The 21,995-nt window shown below is 36.8% G+C and overlaps 1 pseudogene; it reads right to left on the bottom strand.

The window, feature by feature from the left end:
• Positions 1-20,278: 20,278 nt before the first annotated feature.
• LOC100683363 lies at positions 20,279-21,201 on the bottom strand (annotated as a pseudogene).
• Positions 21,202-21,995: the final 794 nt, after the last annotated feature.

A 21,995-nucleotide genomic window follows, 5' to 3' on the forward strand; every position in this document is an offset into this window, starting at 1 on the left:
ATTTATTTATTTATTTATTTATTTATTTTTAAATAATTTTATTTATTTTAGAGAGAGAGAGAGAGCAGGAGCAGGGGAGGGGCAGAGGGAGAAGCCGACTCCCCACCAAGCAGGGAGCCAGATGTGGGACTTGTTCTCGGGACTCAATCCCAGGACTCCAGGACCATGACCTGAGCAGAAGGCAGACACTTAACTGACTGAGCCACCCAGGCACCCCTTCATCAGTATTTATAAGAAAAAAATGATTAATATACTTAGCAGATGTGTATAGTTGTTGGTTGTGAGAGCAAAGTATTCTACTAAATCAGCTTGTAAGTTTCCGATCTAAAATGCTATCATTAATAGAGATGGGAGTATACATTAGAAGCACTGTAGCTGCTGTGGCATTGTGATGATACTAATAACTAGCATTTGTTGAGTGCTCACCATGTAATGCTACATGGATTACATCATGTAATCCTTAGAATGAACTTTTGAAGTATTTGTTGTTGTCATCTGTATTCTACAGATGAAGGAATTGAAGTTTGGCTGGTTTAAATACTTTCCTATGGTCATTCATCTAGGATGGACAATAGTGGGATTTGGACCTATAGCTGTCTGATGTAGATTCCTTATTTATGCCATTAAATAAACACTACCTGTTATAATTGAGTGTAGATTTACCTGCTCTGCTCAGAATTGCATAGCATTTTATGAGGAAGTTAAGATGGAAGATGCATGTTTAACAAAGAAAGCCAGAGAAACAACATGAATGCTCCATAGGAGAGTCATGGGTTAGAAGCTAATGAGTCTCCTGGGTGGGTCTCTTCTGTGTAGGAATTAAGAAAATTTTCCTAAGGCAAGCGAGTTATGCTCATTATGCTTGAAAGCCTTGATACTCCAAGTATGGTCCCTGGACCAGCAGCACTGACATCACCTGGGAGCTTGTTAGAAATGACTTTGTTTATGGAAGAATGAAATAGGAATAGCAAATGAAGTTGAGAAGCTTCCTGGATGAAGTCTTGTGCATTATTGTGTAGGAGAGAGTTTGTGTCCTAATGGAAATATTTGTATGTCTAGGCAAGAGTGCAATGAGGGCCTCATGTACACTTAAGTTTTTTTCCTGATATATTTTCCTTTTGTTCTCTCCTTTTGATTATTTTATGTATAATATATGTATACTTGTTTAAGTGAAAGATACTAAGAGATACCAAAGGACCTAGCTATGAGTCCAGGTTTCCTCACTGCCATCTCTTTAATATTTACTATGCTCTTCCTTTATTCTTCAAAGTTTTGATATTCCAGGTAGTATTATAGAGCTTGTAGGACACATGGTACTTAAGAGATAGTTCAATCATAGCCACCACTGTCTTGAAACAATATCTTACTTTCTTTGTTACTCTTTGTCAAGACTCTGGGTATGAGCTTTTCTTGTAAAGATCCCTTAAATTCTTGATTTAGGAGGCACTTGCTATCGCAGATGCAGTTGTGAGAAAATAAAACCTATAAGGTTTTCCTCTTGGAACCAAAAAGCTTTCTGCACAGTTCAGGTGGCTTTCATAGCCCTAAGCAGATGTCTGTCCAGATCCATTAAATCTTGGCACACATGCTCTTGGGAAAGGACTAAGACTATTTCACCAATGAGCAAGTGCTGAATGAAAGGACGTTTCCAGCTGTGTGTCTAGAAAGAATGTTTACTGAAGACAACTGAATGGTTTATTTTCCTAATTGTTCTTGAGGCTATAGCTTGCTGATGTATACTTCTGACACAGTAAATAAATATACAAAGAAGGTATTTAAACTGATAAATCCTTTACTATTTATGAGGATACTATCCTCATTTTCATGTTCTCATGTATTTTACTGTTAAATTATTTGGAATGATTTATCAAGATTCGTTTTTTAAATTGCTTATTCTTGTCCTCTTTTTCCCAAATCATGTGGGGGAAATCTACTACTTTACTTGTGAGAAGCATGGTTGAGAAGGTTTCTCCTGTCTCTATCTGAAAAACAAAACAAAACAAAAGGAAACAGGTATAAAGTTGATGTTGACCTTAATTGAACCATGTCATACTCACTCTTCCAGTATCTGACTCCTACTTCTCCATCAGCTCCATCTCTCATCCCTTTCTTCTTCACGGCCATTCTCAGCCATATTGAACTGGATTTCTCTAACATGCCATCTTGTTTTAGGGCTCTTCCTCTCACCTCTTTTTCTTCATAAGATGCCAGTCTCCCTATTGTCCACATTTTGAATGCCTTCTCATTTTCAAAGATGCAGCCCATTTTCTTACAGAATAGAGCCTTCCTAATATCTCCAAAGAAAACTGACTTTGATGTTTACCTGGTACCCAAAATTCCCATAAAACAATCTTTTTACATTTGTAATGAGTAATTGTGACAAAGAATGAAACAATGAAAGGCAAAGAACCAAGAAGTTTTTTTAGCTCTTATTTTTTAAAAAGATGTTATTTATTTATTTATGAAAGACACACACACACACACACACACACACACACACACACACAGGGGCAGAGACAGAGGCAGAGACAGAAATAGGCTGCATGCAGGGAGCCTGATGTGGGACTCGATCCCGGGACCATGGGATCATACCCTGAGCCAAAGGCAGATGCTTAACCACTGAGCAACCCAGACACCCCAGAGTTTTTTTTTTTTTTTTTTTTTTAACTCTTAAACTAATGATGCAGGCCTGGAAAATCTCAGGCAAGAATAATTTTTTCTTTCGCTTATGTTTATGTGCTATTTGTGTATTGAAACTTCTGTGGTGCGGAGTCCATGACTTACCTATCTTTGTATATCCAGTGTACACTCCAGTGACCATTTTGATCATTGCTTGATGCTGTTTCTAGAGGTTAAATGATCAAATTATGATTTCATTAAAAAATTACTTCAATGGCTTGGGATATTCATCATGACCTTTGATCCCTAAAATACACTGCCTTTATTGCGTGTCTGAAAATATTTATTTTTATATAAAATTTCTTTATAAATTTTCTTCAAATGTCAGGACTAAAAGCGTAGGCACATTTGCTCCTGAATGTTTATCCTATTCTTCACTGATGGCCAATTTAGAATGTGTCTGTTCAGGCAAGAATAAACAGAGCAAATGATGTCTTTTTCCCATATGAGCTCTTGAATTTCACTTTTCCTTAGAATGAAAACGGCTTCTTGCCATTAGAGGATTTTTTATACTGTCATCTTAAAAATGGATTTTCTTTTATCTAACCAATAACCTTTGTTTTCACTTATGCAAAACTTTGAGATCAGCTTCCACAGATTCTGTTTTGTGGTGAGTGCTGTCAATAGAAGGATGTCATTTGTCACACCTTAGACTGAGGAGTACCTTTTCCTTCTTATAACAAATAGGAAAATTCAGCTGTCCTCTACCCAAATAAGACAAATATACTTGGGACACTTATTTTTTGCCTGTGATTTTCTGGTCTTGCATCACTCGTTTAAGAGCTAAGGAATCTTCTTAGTTCTTTCCTTCTTATTTATTTCATAATAATACTTTCACTACTTCATATCCATGTAAAGATTGTCTTATGGGCATTCTGTGAACTGAACAAAATTGTAAAGGTCTGTCTATAGTGTTATCTTCTTTCTGTGTGTTCTTTCCCCCTGACCTTGATCAAGCACTAAATATTCTTAAACTCTTACTACTCAGTTTTCTCCACAGTCTGCCTGCTTCTTGGGCCAGCATTCCATAGACAAAGCCATTTTCCCCTCTTCTTCAACTAAAACGCTCACCAGTTGGCTGTCAAAAAGAACATCTATCTGATTAACTTCCTCCCTCCAGGGAGCTACTTGTCATTAATGGCTCAATATCTTAATCTTCTAGAGTGAAAATGAATATTGTAGAACAGGTAAGAACTTATGAAAAATTCATTAATCAAGCAAGTGAGTGTGATTGTGGTATTTCAGCAGTCCTGAGGTGGGGCCTGAGAAATTGCATATCCAGGAGGGATGCATACCCTGCTGCCTACCTCTCCCATTTGTAGGACTGCTACTAGTGGTGGTGGAAGCAACCTAAGGATTGCTAGGTCTAAATTTTGCATTTCTGTTCTCCCATGAAGGAATCTAAATGCTGTAATTTCATGCATTGTGCATTGTGCTTTGTATCATAGAAATTAAAGGTAAAACCATTTTATTTTATTATTTTTAAAAATATTACTAGTGGAACATAAAGAACAGTAGCAATATGACTATTAACCTGTCAATAACTCATGAATACCATTATTATACACTCTAAATTTTTGTGATATCTCTCATCAGATTATGTGTATTAAAAGATCTGTGACACAGATCATATATTCAAAGTAGTTTGCTTCAGATTCTCTGGAAGCAAATCACTAGAGTAGACAATGTGCTCAGTCATCAAAGCATTTCTTTCGTTACAGATGTGACTGACAAATATAGAAGAAAATAGATTTGAAGTGTAAAGGCAACTATAAAAATAGACAGCAGATGTCACTGTTGCTATTCCATTACCTTAACCTCATTTTTTGGGGGGGTTTGTTCATAGTTAATGACATTTTTCATTTTATTTGAGAGCTCTAATAGGTTAAACAAGTTCACATATGCTAAACTTCTGTTTTGAATTTTATATTTATTAAGGTTATGACTGTACATCTTGCATGTATAGCTTATAAAGAATATACTTAATTACATTTTATATGCCTAGGTTCATTAATTAAATATTATAAGTTGATAAAATAATAGCTTCTATAATAATCTCTGATTCAGGTTGAGGTATTATTCACCTTGAAGATAAATTTGTCTTGATTTTACTTCAAATGACCAATCATGTCATGTACTCAAGCAGAAATGCAGCAAGAAATAGTGATAGTACAATTAAAATCTCTGAAGATTTTTTTTCCCCACAAAATCTAATATTGCTGTCTTCTGTTACTCAGAAAGCTGAATCTTTACCATTATATTCTTGAGCATTTTTTCTTGGTCTATGAAATAAAGAACTTGGATAAACTATTCCTAATGTGCTTTCCATTGATAAAATTCTATGATTTAATAGGAAGCGCTGAAATAAGATACTCAGAGAATATTGCTTTTTATTTCTCTTATAAAAATCTTATCAGGAAGTAATTTTGGTAGCATTTATGGTTTGTATATATATTGCATGTTTTTTTTTTTTTTAAGATTTTATCTATTTATTTATGAGAGAGACAGAGAGAGAGAGGCAGAGGGAGAAGTAGGCTCCACGCAGGGAGCCCGATGTGGGACTTGATCCCAGGTCCTCAGGATCATGCCCTGGGCCGAAGGCGGTGCTAAACTGTTGAGCCCCCCGGGCTGCCCCTATGTTGCATGTTTTTATAAAAATGCATCATATTTTATTTTCTAGAACTAAAATGAAAGTATATATTGAACATGTTTTGGGAAATTAAGATTTTTATAATCCCAGAACAGTAATGAAAATGTAATTCACATATAGAATCTGTGATAACTGATTAACAATTCAAGGAATTTAATGACAATCTAAAAATTTGAGGATAAGCCTGTGAACATGTATATGATTAGATAAGAGCTGTTAGAATAAGTGAAAAAGGACAATTTATATTTTGGAATTTATCTTGTTTATTTATTGAAAATATGATTAATGATAGTGGTGACGTAAGCCTTGAAAGGAAGGAGATGTGCCCTTGGGACACTGTTCTTTGTTCTAATGTGTCAGCACTTCAAACTGGTACAATAGTCAAATTAATCATAAGGCATATATTCAGAATATTTTTTAAGATTGCATTTATTTATTAGAGAGAGTGAGCATAAGCAGAGGAGGGGCAGGGGCAGAGGCAGAGGAAGAGGCAGATTCCCTGCCAAGCAGGGAGCCTCAATGGGGTTTGATTCTAGGACCCTGAGATCAAGACCCGAGTAGAAGGCAGGCAGATGCTTAACCGACTGAGCCACCAGGCACCGCTATTCAGAATTTATGGAATAAATTTCATCATGGATGAATTGGAATATGGTTTTTGGTGCCTGTTTCATGTATTACTTAACTCAGCAAGTGTCCTGAAGAACTATTTAGAGATAGGGCACTTTATTCACGGGTAGGAACTCAGGTATTTAGGGATGCATTATTTCTGTGGCCTGTCCCAGGATAGTATGTTTTGAATACATTGCACCTTTAGTATCAACTTTGGTTTGAAATTTGGACTTGCCACTTTTAATCTGTGTTACCTTGGTCCAGAAATTAGCCTCTCATAAATACAGTTTCTTTATAAAGAGAGAATAATGCTACTTACATTTCTTAGGGTTGTTGTGAAGATTAGAGTTGATGCATTTGAAGTACTCAACACCAATATAATGTGTGTAAGGTGTACATAAATTATTCATATATATATATATATATATATATATATATATATATATTTCACCAAAATCACTAATAGCCAAATGTTTCTCAATAGCCTGTTGAGTACAGGCTTTGAATTGCTTTTGGAAACATAAAAGGGTAGGATTTGTAGTATCTACACTTAGAAATAATACTGAAGTATTGTATTTACCGATTGGCACAGTAATACTTTACCTGACATTTTTAACAGTTGTTTTAAAATTTGTATTAAATTTGAATTTCAAAGCCTTATTCTTTACCTTTGTCTTTGTGTGTCTTTCTCTTTCCTCCCCTTCCCTCCCCCTCCTCTTCTCTTCTTCTTTCCAAAGCCTTATCAACTCTCCCTTAGTGGTAACTCCCTGACTGTCCCTACTCCTTTACCAACAGGCTAGTGGAGTTGAATTACCAGTTTTCTGCTCCACTCACTTTTCATCTTTAGAACTAGACATTCAAACGATGGAGAATATGATGCGATTTCAGAGTTAACCTGGTTGGGGTGTGAAGTAAGTGGATTATGGAGGTTCCTCTCGTGAAAACCATGGTAGAACGTGAACTTTACACTTGGTACCTCTTGGCATGACATCTTTACAGTTTTTATTTGTATAAAAAGGTATATTTATGACATGGAAATCAATAGTCTTAAGTTGAGAATATGACTCTCAACTATCAGACTTTACAGTCAGAGTGGGTAGGTTCCTTATCAGTCCTGTGACATCCCACTTTCTATGTTCTCTGGGCCCCAATACTTCATAGAATTACATATGATTTATTTTTGTTACTTTCTCTGCCTCCTAACTGCTTCACTATTTTAGCTAAAATACTCTCTGCTAAACTCTTAGATAGAATTCAGAAATGAAATGAGCATGTATTCAGCTATGTGTACTTTGTTATCTATAATACATTTTTACTAGTACAAATAGCTTCCTGAACAATAATCCATGCTCTTAATATTTTTGTAGCAGTCTTAAATTGGAGGTGAAGTCATTATCAAGTAATGTGTGTTTGTGAGATAGAGGCAGCTGACATATGCAACTATTTCTCCAAATCACTCCCTACCACAACATTCATGTTTCCAACACATTTTCTGAGCATTTACAATGTGCTAAACACTGATTTAAGTGATTTATATATAATAATGTATATGTTTTATGACAATCTAGGTGTATGCTATTATTCTTATTTGGGGGAATGAGAAAACTAAGGCACAGAGAGTCCTCTAGCTCGTTCCATCTGTTGTTGTCCCAGGTCTCACAGCTAGGAAGTTGTAGAGTTGGGGTGCCCACCTCCCCATCTTCTGGGTTCAGAGTCCACACTCTTGGCACTTACACTGCCAATCTTCTAGATAGGTTTGGCTTTGTTATTTAAAATTGCTAGAAGAAAGTAGGATGGAAAAGATGACTTCCATGGGAGGCTTTCAGAGCCAGAGATTTTTTGCCCAGGGCATAGTTGTGAGTGGGGCTTGTAGATCAGCAAGCACCTTTGACCAGCTTGTAATGAAAATGTAATAACCCCAGTACAATTCTATATTTTGGATTAATGCTTTTCTTGTAATCTAACTTCAAGTTGGAAGATGAATTGACACTGGCAAGGATTATAAGTTCTACATTTGAAGTCTAGGAAACTAGAAGTCAGACCTAGAATTCTCTCCGTGGTTTAAGTTTCTTACTTAATTCAATGTATCATGTAATAAGCACTGAGTATAATCTGCACTATAATCTGCCTTTTACTAAAGTCCTCAAGCAATGGCTCTCTCCTGTTTTGCTGCAAAACTTTGGAGTGATGCTGATCATCTCGTTGAGTATTGTGAAATTATAAGATTAAAACATTCCTACTATGAAAGTGTTTTAAAGATGGTGTGTGGGGATCCCTGGGTGGCTCAGCAGTTTAGTGCCTGCCTTTGGCCCAGGCACGATCCTGGAGTCCTGGGATTGAGTCCCACATCAGGCTCCAGGCATGTAGCCTGTTTCTCCCTCCTCCTGTGTCTCTGCCTCTCTCTCTCTCTTTATGTCTATCATAAATAAATAAATAAATCTTAAAAAAAAGATGGTGTGCAAGTCTCATCTAAAAGTATGTAGATTCTCTTAGAGACTAGAAATATTTTTAAATTATTTAAAATCATATTATGTTTGAACCATATGACCATTTGGAATACACTGATTTATCAAACAACTTGTTTTGGTACAGTGGTGACTACAAGTACATTGTTATCTTTGGAAGAAAAATGATTTCTATACATCATGAGTTAGGTCAGTTAGTCATAATATATTTACTACATGTCTGATGCTGTTTCCTTTGATTTGGCTTCTCTCTTGTACATTTGAAGCTTATTTAGGAATTGTCAGAACAAGCTATCTCTTGAGTCTGAATTGTTAGCCTCGAGGGCAGGGACCACATTGTTGTATTATGTTTGGAACAGGGCATAGAAGTGCACTGCCTAGATAATAAAAGATGGTGATGAGCTCAAGTGGGTGACCTGGCTCATTGGTCTGGACAACATGGGCAGAGAGCACATGCTTTTTTTTCTCAGGGGTTTTTCCTTGATGACCTCTCTGAAGCTACTCTTCATCTCGATATACAGTCTTATTTTATTTTACTTTAAGAAGAAAATCTGTAACATAACTTGTCTACTTCTGTTTTACAAACATTCGGTTTTAAAACAACTTAAAATCATACCTGATCGTATTTGTTTTTTTATACTTAATACTTAGCAGAGTCCTGGGATATATAGGAGTTTGATAAATGAGTGTTGAATCAAATTGAGTTGGTACTTTGATGGTGGGTAATCAGGCAGTTGAGAGCAAATTAAGATATAGAATCCAGGTTTCCTTGTTTTTTTTTTTTTTTTTTTCCTCCGCTGGAGGAACAGTGGATTTCAAATGACTCTTTGATGCTCACTCAGAATCCAGCCTGGGTTAGGTTTGCTGTAGACCTTAAGGCCAGGATATTGATAAAAGCAACAGACTTGAAAAGGTAGTTATATTTGTAATTGAGTTTGATATCAACTTGGGTTTATAAGGTTAGCAGTTTAGGGAATGCCTGGTTCTCCTCCACTTGGAAAAGTTTGTATCAGTAAAGGGGTCCAGAGGAGCTGGGAAGCTGGGAGCAGGAAGACTTATACTTCTTATTAAAAATGGACCTTCGTGGGGCACCTGAGTGACTCAGTGGTTGAGTGTCTGTCTGGCTCAGGTCGTGATCCCGGGATCCTGTGATCAAGTCTCACATCGGGCTCCCCACAGGGAGCCTGCTTCTCCCTCTGCCCATGTCTCTGCCTCTCTGTGTCTCTCATGAATAAATAAATAAAATCTTTAAAAAATAAAAATGGACTTTTGAAATGATGGCATGCTAAAGCCTTATAAAACAACTATCTTGGTGCTTTTACCAGTAAAAGCTTAAGCCTGTCTTGCTCAATGCCAATATAACAGGATAAGAAACTATGTTCTGACAGTAAAACATCCATTTGAGAAAGATGGTAAATTTATTGGGAACATTTCAGGGTTGAAGCATATTTGTAACTGTGAGATATGGCCTCAATTATTAATCATCATGAGAAACTGAATAGAACTGACTCTGATATGCTAGATTAATGGCACTTGATTTTACTACCCCAAGTTGAAATCATCATCTACAAAAAGAGATTTGCAGTCTTTTCAGTAATTCAACCCTTGCTATACTATAGCCTCAGAACTCTGGCTTTAATTACTGCTGATTTCATTTTACCTTCTCCTAGCGATGTCATTTTGAACAGTGGGGAGAGGATGTAGAACATTTCAAATTTGATTCTTTGCACTAGTCAACCCAGACCTGTGAGGTTAAGAAGGTCATGAGCTCTTTTTAGACCTGTAGGAATGGAGGAGGGAAGATGTCATTTTTTGAGCACTTACTCTGTTTTAGGAATGTTAGCTAAATGTAGGTATTATTCCCATTTTACAGATGAGAAATATGAGACCTAAAGCAGTTAAATATTTTGCCAACAGCTGCCCCACATATAAGATCCAAACCATAGGATACAAACCATACTGAATGACTTCTAACTCCATATGCTTCTGACTCTGCTGTAGAAATTCCTCCCTTAGTTGTGCATGTAGTTAAATCTTCACAGCAGTTTTTTCCTCATATAGCACTTATACTAGTGTTATAGTTATGTAAAATTTTGTGTTATTTCATTAGTCTGTTATTATTAATGAATAGGGTTGTATCTTTGTATTTTCAAAGCTACTGGCATAATGCCTCTTGCACATAGTAGATGTTTTATGAATTTTTATTGAATAAAATTGCTTAATAGTCTGACATTGTTTCCTACTTGATGTAGATCTAGTGTTGAAAACAGTTCTTTCCCCCAAAAGTGCTAGTGGTTGGTAATTAAAAGGTGAAATCTCATTTGCAATGTTGTAATTTACCTTCTATCAACACTTTTTTTTTTAAAACAGAAAGCAGCATATAGATAGTGATTTCTTCTTCTTAAAGGTCAGAAAAAGTATTTATAGGGGATACAAATAAATAAACTGAAGTCCCTACCCTTCATAGTCAAATGACAGTGATGGGAGACATTCATGATATTTATAATAAAGGACAGAATGTTCTAGTGCCTTAAGAAAATATTCAAATAGAGTTGTAAAAGTTTAGAGGAGAGGAGATTTTTTAAAATTTCAGTATAGTTAACATACAGTGTTATATTAGTTTCAGGCGTATAATGTAGTGATTCAACAGTTCACTCATATGTGGAATATAAGAAATAGTGCAAGGGACCATAAAGGAAGGAGGGGAAACTGAATGGGAAAAAATCAGAAGGGGAGACAAACCAAGAGGACTCCTAACTCTGGGAAGCAAACGGAGGATTGCTGGAGGGGAGGCAGGTGGGGGGATGGGGTAACTGGATGAAGAGCATTAAGGAGGGAACGTGATATGATGAGCACTGGATGTTATATGCAACTAATAAATTAATAAAAACTTACATCTGAAACTAATGATGTACTATATGCTGGCAAATTGAATTCAAATAAAAATTAAAACCCTAGAAAACACTTAAAAAACCCCCAAAACACTAGGTGTTACACTATATGTTGGCAAATCGAACTCCAATAAAAAAAATACAAAAAAAAATAAAAATAAAAATAAAAGACCAAAAAAAAAAAACCCCAAACAAAAACAATTCTATACATTACTTAGTGTTCATTATGATATGTGTACTCTTAATCCCCTTCACTTTTTTCACCCATCCCCACCTTCCCTCTGCTTTCTATAATTAAGTCTTTTTCAGTTTGTCTCTTTTTTCCTTTGTTCATTTGTTTTGTTTCTTATATTCCACATATGAGTGAAATCATATGGTATTTGTCTTTCTGTAACTCACTTATTTCACTTAGCATTAGACCTTCTAGGTCCATCCATAGTGTTGCAAATAGCAAGATTTCATTCTTGCCAATCTTATTTTTTTAAAGATTTTATTTATTTATTCATGAGAGACACACAGAGAGAGGCAGAGACATAGGCAGAGGGAGAAGCAGGTTTTCTTCAGGGAGTGTGATGCGGGACTCGATCCCAGGACCCTGAAACCATGACCTGAGTCAAAGGCAGATGCTCAACCACTGAGTCCCAAGATTTCATTCTTTTATATGGTTGAATAATATGCCATTGTGTGTGTGCATGCATGCGTGTGTGTGTGTGTGTGTGTGTATACCACATCTTCTTTATCCATTCATCTATTAGTGGACACTTGGGCTACTTCCATAATTTGTCTATTGTAAATAATGCTGCAATAAACAGCGGTGCATGTATCTTTTCGAATTAGTGCTTTTGTTTTCTTTGGGATGATACCCAACAGTGGAATTACTGGATCATATGGTAATTCTATTGTTAATATTACTGTTTTCCACAGTAGCAACACCAGTTTGCATTCCATCCAACAGTGCACAAGGGTTCCTTTTGGTTGCTTCTTGTGTTTTTGATTTTAGCCATTCTGACAGGTGTGAGGTGATATCTCATTGTAGTTTAGATTTGCATTGTCCTGATTATTAGTGATGTTGAGCATCTTTTCACGTGTCTGTTGACCATCTGTAAAGGAGAGATGATTTTTAATTTGCGAGGATCAGGGAACCATTTATGAAAGATGGGACGTTTGACGTGGAACTTAGAAAGATGAGTACATTCTGACACAGATTTCAGAGGAAGGGACTCCAGGAAAAGGAAACAACTCGAGAATAGTCATGGAGGCATAAATGTCAAATGAACAATAATAATTTTAATCTTACTGGAGTGTAAGGCATGTTAAACATGATAAAAATGTGAGACAGGAAAGGGGAGAGGGTTTAGAGAGCTTTCTTTAAGGTGCTATTTAAGTTCCTTTTTAATAATTTCAGGTCCTGTAATACTTGAATGCCATGACAAGGCACTTGGGTTTTACAAAGTAAGCAGTTGTGAGTCTCAAAAATTTTTTGAATTGTGACATTTTATCTTTTTTTGATATTCTTACAGTTGTCATGGAGTAACACATTTAGAACTGCACTTTGTAAGCACAGGTTTGAGAAGAGTGTTTTGGCAATGTGTAACTTCGAATGAAGTGGAAAAGGACAAAAGGTTAGAAGTTAGGAGGCTATTGCAGTAGTGTAGATTAGAAAGTGGCATAGATTATACTATTAGACAATAGTACAGATGAGAAAACATTGTATAGATTAGAAACAGGCTTGAACTCTGATGACGTCAATAGAAACAAAGAATGTGACAAATTTAAGATGAATTTTAGAATTATATTTGATAGTACTGGGTATTTGGTTGAATATATATATATATTCACATATATTCACATATATATATACACACACACACAAAACCATATATATGTATATATACTAGTACTGTTGCAAAGGGAGAGTTTAAAGATAATTTTGGTATTTGGAGGCTGGAGTATTGTAAAAAGGTTAAGAACATAATAGAAGCAGAGGAATCAGTTGGTGAAATCTATTTAAGGAAGAGGAGAAAGATAAGTGCCTTTCTGGTTGTGTTGAGTTACTGGCAAGGAATTCAGGGCAATCTATTCGGTTAGAAAATGGGAATGAAATGAAAAGGCTGATATTATCTATATATGCAAAGCTTTGGCAAGGAAGTTTTAGGACAAACTACAAAAGGGGACATTGTTTAATTTTCAATATCTATTAATCATAGATCCTTAATGACTCTATAATTAACAGAACTACTCTAATAATAAACAGACATACAGACACAAAAATGTATATACTCATACAAATATTCCTGCAAAGATAATTGACAATACTTACCACAATAAATTTAGAATATCCATCTGTAGTGTTAGTAAATAATGAGACAGATTTAACTTTAGAATTAATTTGGATAAAATGACCCCATGAATTTCCCTTACAGTGCTTCTTTTATTTGAATTCCAGAACCCCTCCTTAGGCCCTTTTGGTTGCTTATTTTCTTATTGTTAATAATCTCTTATAAGGTAATGTGGCTAGAACAGGATTTGTGCTATCTTGGGACCATTTTTATCAAGTGCTTGAAGGGTGCTGGAGGCTATTTTTATCAGATGGTGCTAGACTGATTTTCTAGAGGTTAGGTTTCATTTTATTAGTTGATGTCTAGCAGCACCAAAATTTGCTTAAGTTAGGTGGGGCACAGTTAGGCCACTAACTATCCAGCTATATTTGTCTTCCATTAATCAGTGGAAACTATCCAGTTTCTAAAATAGGTTTTCAAACTTACCTAGGCTCCCTTCTCCCCTCTTTCTCTTTCTTTTTGAAAATATGTTTATTGAATGCCTGTTCCATCCCAGACGTTATGTTGAATGCTAGGAACAGATCGATGAATAAGTTCTGGTTTTTAGGAACTTCATAGTCTAGTACATTGGAACCATAAATGCTCGGATAGAGTACACAAAAGGGAACTAAATCTGACCTGGAAATGGAGGGATAAATGAGAAATGATTTCCTGAAAATGGTGATATTTGAGCAGTGTTTTGAAGATGAGTTGGAAGTAGCTATAAAAAAAGAGTGTTGTGGGATGAGAGAGTCCATTCTTGGTAGAGATTTAAAGACACTTACAAATAGTCTGTAGACCTGAAAAGACGATCCTATTTGGGGCATTCTAGGAGATGGAGTGAAAAAAGTGGGCAGGAGTAAATAATTATGAGTCTTGGGTTCAAAGGACTTTCAACCACTTTCTGAAAGCTAGAGGGAACCATTTTAGGATTTTATGCAAGGAATTAACTTGATAAAATTTGTATTTTAGAAAGATTATTTTGGCACAAGAATGGAAAATGGATTTGAAGAAGGTAAGATTGGAGGCAAGGCAGTCTATGAGAAGCTACTGCTGAAATCTCGGAAAGAAGATGAAAGTGAGGCAGACCATATGGGACTTGGACCTTGATTGACAAAGTAAGTGACAGAAAAGAACAAATGCTCATGCTTGGCTTGGATATTTGAGTCCTTAATGTGACCATTCAGTGAGGATACAGAAGTGAGATCTGATTTTGGGAAATAGATATTTCACATTTTGGCATGTGGAAGTTGAGATTCTCATTGGTTATCCAAGAAGAAATGTCTATTAGGCAACTCATTTCAATGTTTTGAGCAAGACATATAGACCAGAATTATTCTGTAAAGCTGATGTCATAGGCATAGGTGCCAGACCCCAAGGGTCATGGGGTGAGGACTGAGTTTGGAGCTCTTGGGGAGACATTTAATTGATAATCAGAGGAACACATGGGGGAGAAAAATAAGCAGGAGAAGTAGGAGTAGAAAAAAAAAACAGAGAGGAGCAATGGTATAATGGAAATAGAGAGTTTAAAGAAGGAGGAAATGTCATTTGTGTCAGCCTGCAAACAGGCATATTAAGAAAACTTTTTATTATATTTTATATTATAAAGATATAATCAGTGACCTTTGAAGTGAGAAGTTTCACTAAAGCAGTATGGGCAGGGCTGAGTTTGGAACAGATTACAAAGGGGAACCCCAGTTACAAGGGGAACAGCTGAGTTAGAAACGAAAAATGAAATAGTGGGATGAGAACACATCAAAAGTCCTGGTAGCAAAACCAGGTTGGAGGCCAAAATGAGCAGTAATTGATCCTAGACAGGAGCAAGGAAAGAACAAAGCTCATATAGATTCTGTTAGAATATGATATAGTTTTAGCTGGCATGGCTGTAGTTAGGGTACCTTAGTGGCATTATGCAACCTCTGATACCACATTTCTGAGACAAGTTTTCTCCTGACCAACCATTTCACATCCAGAGGGTAAATCCGAAGTCCTGACCAGTTACATGCAGCTACTCCTCTAGCATTAAATAGCTTAGAACTGTTCCAACACAATGAGGCAAACTGTCTGTGGAAAGAGGAGTCTTTTATCATATACTACATAGGCCCAGAAATCAATAAATGCTTGACAGTCTGGAAAGAATCCTTTTGATGATGGATCCCATGCCACTGGAACTACTTAAATGCCTCAGCAATGTTTGTTTTTTGTCCAAGAGAAATGTGGACATATAAATGTGGAAATATAAACAGGATGTACCAAGAAGGCTTGAAGCTCTTACTTTGTTTTCAGGGTAGGCATTCCGTGGATATCATGTACCACATTTTAAGGGATAAATATCCAGCTATATTGGTGAGATAGCTAAGAACGGTATTCTTAGAAATTCTAATTTGTTGAGGGAAGGACAGGAGACAGAGCTGCTGTGCGTGGATGTCCAGCTTGGCCAGCTGTCCTATGATCAAGTAGCTCTGGAGCAAAGGCAAGCAGGCTGATTCCATTCCTGGTTCACAGTTGAGTCTGCTTCCCACCTACTTACTCCCTATAGTCTTCCATTTTCTCTGGTTATTGATCTTAAGCTTTGCTCTGAATCATCTGCCACCAGACTTACTGTGTTTATCCGTGAATTACTAGTAGCTGACTCTGACTCACCTTCTTGGATCATATCATGTCTTATAAAGTATACTCACTTGGGCAGAAATGAACCTTATTAAAACAGACTTGAGTAAAGGTTTTCATTCACCCTCATCACCAGAATGTTGATTGTAAGGATCTTACCAATCCAGTGGTCTATCTATAACAATATGATGAGATTTTTAGTTCAAAACTTTAATAAGCAACAAAAGAATTTGTTGACAATGCTTAATTCCCCAATCTGGAAGGATAACTATTTCAGTTCATGCAGTTTAATACCACAAAATAGAAAGTGGAACAATGGCATTTGATAGAAGTGCTCAGTTTTTTGGTGAAAACCCTTTGCCAAAGAAATAGTTTTTGTTTGAGTCTGACTACAAATTTATTTTCTTTTTTCTTGTTTTTTAGAGAGGGATGGGGGAAATGGGGCAGAGGGAGAAGGAGAGAGAGTATCTTATGCAGGCTCCACTTGGGGCTCGATCTCACAACCCTGAGCTCATGACCTGAACTGAAATCAGGAGTCAGTTGCTTAACTGAGCCACCCAGGTACCCCTAAAATTTTCTTAATTGGCCAAATTTAGCTGATCCTCTTCTGATCTTCCTCTGTGTATTACACACTAATTTGCCACTATCTTCTGCTGGAGGATATAACTTTTTTTGCAGAGATATTTTTTAGAATGAATTTTTTTCCCATTGAAACTGTGAAAAATGTTTAATTCATTTTGTCTTGCAAAATGTTGATACCTGCTTTCTTCTTACTTCTGAAGTGGCTGGTTGTTGCCTTGATTCTGCTTCTGCATTATTACATTCATCTTTATCCTTGTGGTCCTTGCTCACTTTTCCCATGCAGCACTCTCTGTCCTGATCTGCATTTTCCTCACTGTAGTGATGCTTAGTAGCTAAGACCTGGGAATGAGGCAGGCTGGACTTTAATTTGAGTACTGTTACTTGCTGTATGGTCTTGGACAAACGGTTGGACATTTATATTTCTTATCTCTGAAATGGAGCCATAATGCTACTACCTACCTCATAAGTTGTTGTGATGATGAAATGAGATGATACACAGAGTGCTTAGCACAGCACTATCACATAGGAAGGGTTTCATCATTACTAGTGTTTATTGGTTGAGTTCTAAACTGAATATATATTTACTCTCCACTATTTTTTAAGTTTGTTTGTTTATTTATTTATGTAATCACTATATCCAACATGGAGCTTGAACTCATGAGCCCGAAAGTAAGAGTCTCATGCTCTTCTGACTGAGTCAACGAGGTGCCCTTACTCCCCACTATTAAATAGAAACAAAATTCATGACACTTTCTGTATTATACCATTAAACCTCTCACTTTCTAGCAGTAGCATCTCTTCAATTATTCATGTTCAATATGTGGGCCAGCTATTCCTTCTTTTATAGTGGATCCTACATTTTTCCTGCTTTTCAGTCTCCAGTAAGACACAGTTTCATATCTTTGACCCTTCCTTCCTTTCCTGTTTTTTTCTTTCTTTTTTTTCTGTCTTTATTTCTAATCCTGTGCATTAGTTTTCTATTCTGAATAATAAATTACACAGACTTTGCTTAATATGATACACATTTATTATCTCATAACTTCAATGGGTCAGGAGTTTGGGATGGCTTAGCAGTTTGGGTCTCTGTCCATGGTCTCACAGGCTATAATTAAGGTCTTGGTTGGGCTGTATTCTCTTTTTTTATTTTTTTATATTTATTTTTTGGGCTGCATTCTCATCTGGAGATTCAAGTAGGAAAGAATTTACTTCTGTACTCGTTCAAGTTGAAGTATTCATTCCCTTGAGGATCTATTACTGAAGACCCAGGCTTCTTACTGGCTGTTGTCTGCTGGCCTCCCATAGTTCCTTGACACATGGCTTCCTCAGCATGGCTGCTTGCTTTACTAGACAGCAAAGAGAATCTCTCACTTCAGTCTGCTAAGGTGTAGTATTTTGTGATGTAATGTAAAATGGAAGTTACATCCCATCACTTTTGCTGTGTTCTATTTGTTAGAAGCAAGTCACAGGTCTCTTTTGTACTGAAGAAGAGGGGATTCCACAAAGGTGTGAACATTAGACAGTAGACAGTCTTTGGAGGGAGTGTTTTAAAGAAAAGATTCATGGCAGCTATGAATCTTTAGTTTCATACTGCTCTCAGTTTTTAAGGGAAAAAAACACTTTACTGATATTATAAAAATCTAATAGAAACAGAAGAAAAGGGATATCTGTGTATAAATGAAGGCAATTGTAAGCAATTAAGGAGAATAAGACAGTTACATCAAATTGGGTACCTACAACATCCAGCCTCATTAGCTGGGGAAGTCTTGTGCAGACAGCTAGGCTGGAGTCCCAAATAAGAGGCCTGGACAGAGCATCATCACCTCAGGTAAGATTTCCAACTGACCATGCCCATAAGGGCTATATTTATAGGTCAGATGATGGGGTCTGAAGTTAAATATTTGTTTACCTATGTATAGTTTGGAGTGAACTGCATTTCTATGTTATCATGTCTTTACATCTTCAAGGACCCTGGGCTATACATGTGCTTGCTTCCCTTCTCAGTTTCCATTCTAGGGGGCCGGCCCAGCCTAGAGCCAGAGGGGATGCAAAGCAAAATTTATAGCTTTTAGCATCCAGACCAGAAGGGCCAATTCTGACCTGGAGGCCAGCCAGTGTCAACCAACCAGGTTCCCAAGGTCACTCATGCAGCACAAGTTTCATAAACAACATTCTTTAGCCTGCCTGTGTATGTGCAGGTTGGGGTTGTCAGTTATGCAGGACAAATCACAGAAACCGGAAACCTTCTTCCATACAGTATGGGGGGTGATCACCATAGGGCCTGTGTGCCATGCCCAAATGCTTGACAAATTGTAAGGTCAAGGGGATACTGAACTCTTCCATAACCTTAATCTTGTTAATTCTATGAGCAAGATATCAAAATATTGTACTAAAAGAGAATTTGAGGTGGTGGTAGAATTGGAGGACCCTGAGCTCACCCTGTTGCATGTTTACAAGCAAGAAGCATGAGCGAAAGCTGGGTCACTGCCTTTAAAGAGACAACAGCCTGTGCAGAGAGGCAACATAAAATGGCAGCATCTAGGGCAAACAGGAGACAGATTTGTTCATACTGATTTTGGAACTTGTTCTTTGAAAATGAGGGATCTGGCAGGTGCCATTTTCTTCTTCTACTACCAGCATAAATGCAGAGCCACCTGTGGGAGGTGGAGCCACACAGACATTCATAGCCTAGGTGCAGGGTGGGGGCAAATTTTGTTAAAACTGCTTGCGTCTTGCCCAGCTACTAGGTGCACAACTGCTGCCATCATGCCCACTGCACCATGCCCAGCCACCACACTGCACTCAGCCATTTGCCCCCAGACACTGTTGAGTCACATGGCTGAATTGGTGTGCAGATACCAGCTGTTGGAGCACTCTGGGGGATCTGGAATAGGAACAAGTGGCCCATTGCAAATTTTGCTAACACTGCTGCTCTGCTCCCAAATTCCTTGACAGGCCTGCTGGGTCTGACTAACATCACAAAGAGCAAACACGCTCAAAAAAGATAGTGAGTCAATGCAGACAATTGCACTGAAAGGAAAAGTAACTCAGAAACAATAGCAAGGCATAAGCAACACACATAGGTTACTCTCCCGAAGTATGTTTTGGTGAACAGAGGACATTGCACTGCTGGGCATTCCAGGATCTCCTCTTCATAAAGTCACTAATTTTAAGAGCAAGAGCAGAAGAGATAGTTGGCTTTCTTTTCTTTCTCTCTTCCTTTTTTTAAAAGAAAAGGGTGAAATTTAATCTTTATTTATAGAACACTGCAAGATATAACATTCTACATAGAAATAAGAAACCCACTTAGAAGAGAAGTTCATACAATATGTACAGTTTGGAACTGTGCAAGTATAGTTTCATTGTAAATAGTACTGCCACAAAAAAAGACATATTTGAGAATTCTTAGTAGAGAAATAGTAAGACAAACTTATACCAAACAAAGTACACAACAGCTTTATGCCTCAGCTGTACAATCTAAAAGTCAAAGGTCCCAAGAATACTATCCTGAACTTAGAATATATAGCCTTTAGGGATAGTTTCTGGCACAGCATTTTTATTTTCTTCCTCCTCTACAGAGAAATAATTCTTGGTCAAGTTTAATGAAGTCTATATAGACTCATTTTCATCATTTTGTAGAACTTTGATTTTGTCCAAACCTCCATATTCTTCCATTATACTAAGTTTCTCAGTTTCACTTAGTTTCTCGTCAGCCTGAAAGATGTTTGAAATGGCATCTAGAATAAACAGAATACTTTTGGTATCTTTTATAGTTAAGAGATTCATCAGTGGTTCTACTATGCCACAATGAATGAGGTATATAGTCTGTTCAACTGTTCCACCACTTGTATAGTTGGTCACAACCCATACAGCTTCCTTTTATGTCCTAAAGTCTGCCTTAGAGAGAACACCAATGAGGAATGGGACTAATCCATGATTCACAATTTGCTGTATTTGGTCCTAGTGACCAGCTGTGATACTTGACATTGTCCACATAGCTTGCTTCTGAATATTAGTTTTGGGGTTCATTAGCAGTCTGGAAAGGATTGTAAGTGATCCCACATCTATTACAACCTGAGTCTGTTCATCTGTCCCAGTTGCAATATTTCCTGTGGCTCTTGGCACAGGGGTCACTATGGGCAATTCAATAGCCCCTAGAAACTTTACAAGTTGTGATAGAACTCCTGTTTTCATGACCATTTCAATTCATTCATTTGGGCCATCAGTAAGGTAGGAAATGGCCAAACAGGTATCCAGTAATACTTCTGGACCATCATGAAGTAGTAAATGAACTAAGGTAGGAACAATCTGCTCAACAGCATCTAACGGGGGTGCATGATTTTTGTTGTGATAATGGTTTGAAAGTGTCCAAAAAGGTTGTGTAAGTAACTACATGCAAAAGATGAAAAAAAAGAAGTCAGTAACTTACAAGGGAAAACCCATAAAGGTAGCAAGAGATTTTTCAATAGAAACTTTGCAAGCCAGAAGGGAATGACATGTTATATTCAAAGTGCTGAATGGCAAAAATCTGTAGCCAAGAATATCTGGCAAGGCTGTCATTAAGAATAGAAGGGGAGATAAAGAGTTTCCCATATAAAAACTAAAGGAGTTCATGACCACTAAACCAGCCCTGTAAGAAATATTAAAGGGGCCTTTTTGAGTAGAATGGAAAGACCAAAAGTGACAGTATAAAGGTAGGAAACACAAAAGTAGTAAAAATGGATATTTCTGTAAAAAAATCAATTAAGGAACTCATAAAAAGGATATAAAATATAATAACATATACCTAAAATGTGGGGAGGAGAGAAGAATGGATGCAAACAACCATCTACTTAATATAGACTGCTATATGCAGAGGTTATGTACAAACCTAATGGTAACCATATATCAAAGACCCATAATAAACATGTAAAGAATAACGAGAAAGAAATCTGAACACATCACTAAATGAAATTAATAAAACTTGAAAGAGAGAAAGACAAGAAATGCTAAAAGAAAATCTTCAGAAACAACCACAAACCAAGTAATAATTTGGCAACAAATACATATCTATCAATAATTATTTTGAATGTAAATGAACTAAATGCTCCAACCAAAAGAAATAGCGTGACAAATAGATAAAAAAAGGAAGACCCATCTATATGCTGACTACAAAAGACTCATTTTATTTTATTCATTTATTTTTAGATTTATT

This window comes from Canis lupus, chromosome 8 (genome assembly GCF_011100685.1).
Source record: "Canis lupus familiaris isolate Mischka breed German Shepherd chromosome 8, alternate assembly UU_Cfam_GSD_1.0, whole genome shotgun sequence".
Classification (NCBI taxonomy): domain Eukaryota; kingdom Metazoa; phylum Chordata; class Mammalia; order Carnivora; family Canidae; genus Canis; species Canis lupus.